Source organism: Myotis yumanensis, unplaced genomic scaffold, assembly GCF_028538775.1.
Source record: "Myotis yumanensis isolate MYYU_CA2020_CCGP unplaced genomic scaffold, mMyoYum1.0.hap1 SCAF_21, whole genome shotgun sequence".
Lineage (NCBI taxonomy): Eukaryota > Metazoa > Chordata > Mammalia > Chiroptera > Vespertilionidae > Myotis > Myotis yumanensis.
In genome coordinates this window covers 12,098,364-12,101,624 of record NW_027223772.1, presented here as the reverse complement: position 1 = coordinate 12,101,624, position 3,261 = coordinate 12,098,364, and positions in this window count along the sequence as shown.

Genomic DNA, 3,261 nt, shown 5'->3' with positions numbered 1-3,261 from the left:
GGCCCCTCCACCAGCTCCTCGACTGCAGGGAAGTCTTCTGCCTGAATCCCAGAACCCTGGGGCCTCAATAAAGTTACCCTTTCATTGACTAGAACAGTAAAGAAAATCAAAAGAAGAGATGGGGAACATAAAAATGGAGATGGGGGAAAAAAAAGAATCAATCAAATGAAGAATACAATAACTGAAATGAAGAATACATTCGAGTGAGTCTAGAGTAGATTACATGAAGCAGAGGATCAAATCAGCAATTTGGAAGACAAGGTAGCTGAAAATTGGAACAGCAATAAAGATATAATTTTTTTTAAATGCTGATATCTTAAGAGACTTCTGGGACAACATCAAGCATAACAACATTCAGATCACAGTGGTACCAGAAGAAGAAGAAAGTATAAGGGATTAAAACCTATTTACAGAGGTACGAATGAAAAATTTCTCTAACCTGGTGAAGGAAACAGACACACAAGTCCAGGAAGTGCAGAGTCCCAAAGAAGATGAACCCAAGAGGCCCACACCAAGATACATCATAAGTAAAATGGCAAAGGTTGATGACAAAGAGAGAATCTGAAATGCAGCAAGATAAGAACTACTACTTACCTGCAACAGAGCTCCCATAATCATCTGATTCCTTAGTAGAAACTTTGCAAGGTAGAAGGGACTGGCACCAAATATTCAAAGTGATGAAAAGCAAGGGCCTACTGGTATATCAAAATTACTCGACTCAGCAGGGCTATCACTTAGAATAGAAGGAGAGATATGAGCTTTTCAGAAAAGAAAAAGCAGGAGTTAATAACCACCCAACAGTATTACAAGAAATGTTAAAAAGACTCAAGAGAAAGAAGGTGTGAGTGTGGGTGTGGGTTTGGGTGTGGGTGGAGGTAGAGGTAGAGGTAGAGGTGGAGGTGGAGGTGAACATATGAATAATAAAATGGCAATAACTACAAACCTATCAATAATTACTTTAAATGTAAATGGGTTAAATGCTCCAATCAAAAGACACAGGATGGCTAAATGGATAACACAGCAAGACCCATACATATGCTGCTTACAAGAGACCTCCTTCAGATCTAAAGTAAAGGGATGAAAAATGATATTTCATGCAAATGGAAATTTTAAAAACTGGTATCACAATACTTCTATCACACAAAATACACTTTAAATCAAAGGCCATAAAAAGAAACGAGGAGGACCCAGCAATTCCAATTCTCAGTATTTATTCAAAGAAACATAAAACACTAATTCTAAAAGGTATATGCATCTCTATGTCCATTGCAGCATTAATTACAACTAGAGGCCCAGTGTGGGAATTCGTGCACCAATGGGGTCCCTCAGCCTGGCCTGTGGGATCAGGCTGAAACCGGCTCACCGACATCCCCCAAGGGGTCCAGACTGCGAGAGGGTGTAGGCCAGGCCAAGGGATCCCACTGGTGCTGGGGAGGGATGCGGGAGGTTGGCCAGCCAGGGAGGGGTTGCTGGAGGGCTCCAGGGCGTCTCTGGTGCACCTTGCTCAGTCCCGGACCCCAGCAGCAAGCTAACCTACTGGTCGGATCATCTGCCCCCTAGCAGTCAGTGCACATCATAGCGACTGGTGTACTGTCTGCCCCCTGGTGGTCAGTGCATGTCATAGCGAGTGGTTGAGCGACCTTAGCATATCATTAGCACTAGGGGGCCAGTGCACGAATTCATGCACCTTGAAAGGAACCGTGGGCCGAGAAGCTGCGGCAGGAATAGGGGCAGGTCTCAGCCCATACTCCACGCCCCTACCCAATCCCTCCCCACAAGGCCCTCGGTCCACTGTCTGCCTGCAGCTACAATCCTGCTGCCGCCACTCCCACATACTGATGGTGCCAGCCCCACTTGCACCCACTGACAGAGTGAAGCAAATGGGGCCGGCACTAGCAGCAGGTGCAAGCAGGGCCGGCACCGGCAGCGGGTGCAAGTGGTGGTTACTGCCCTGATTGCCCCTCAGGAGCACGGGGAGGTGGAGAAGCCCTGAGGGGCAATCGGGGCCAGCAGCTACCGCTTGCAACCTCTAATGGCGTCAAGCGACCAGTGCCATGCCAGGCGCCATCAGCAGGTGTGAGCAGGGCCAGCACTGGCAGCAGGTGCAAGCACTGGGCGGGACCACGGCGCAGGGGAGCAAAGAATTTTTAGTAACCACCAGAGGCTCACCCCAATGACAACAACTGGTGCCCCGCCTTGGTCTGGTGCTCCTGCTCACCTGCCCCACCATCCCGCCGTGGCCAACACCCACCATGTTCTATGCACACCACCTGATGGTCAGCACACATCATAGCAATCAGTTGTTCTGTTGTTCCACTGTTGGGTCTATTTGCATATTAGCATTTTAGTATATAGGATTACACTTTGATTTGTGGAACAAATGACTGGCCGACTGGACACTTAGCATATTAGGCTTTTAGTATACAGGATAGCCAAGACATGAAAGAAACCGAAGTATCCATCAATAAATGAGTGGATAAAGAAAGTGTGGTACTGCAAACAATACAATTCTGCTCAACCAAAAGAGAGAATGAAATCTTGCCATTTGCAACAACATAGATAGAACTAGAGGGCATTATGCTAAGTCAAACAGCTCAGATGGAGAAGGACAAGGACCATGGGATTTCATTTACATGTGGAATCTAAAGAACAAAATTAACCAACAAACAAAACAGAAGTATATTCACAGGTGCTGAGAACATTTTGAAGGGAGGCGGGAAGGATGGGGGGAAAAGTGGAAGGGATTAATATCTACAAATTGCCAATTACAAAAACAGCCATAGGGATATAAAGTCAATAATATTGTAAGAACTACTAATGGTGTCAAATGGGTACTAGACCTATCGAGGTAATCAATTTGTAAGTGATATAAATGTTTTAGCACCATGTTGCACACCTGAAACTAATATAACAATTGTATGGAAACTGTAATAAAGCATTTTCTTAAATTATTTTTTTAAAAAGAACAGAAGATTCCTTCTGTCCATGGAGAGACAAGGAAATGACTACACTCCAAAAAAATATCAGCCCCAGAAAAACCAGCTCTGTCCAAGCCCAGCCATTCTAGCATTTTGCATTAATTGCAGCTGGTGGGGGATTTTCAGTGCTGATTCAAGATACCAAGGTACTCCTGTTCCTCACCCATAAAACTCAAGAGACGTGCCTTCCCATTTCAGAACCAAAGCCAAAAAATTTTCAACAAACAACCCCAAGAACATTACCTTGTATACATTATACTGCATGTTTATTTTTTTAAAAATA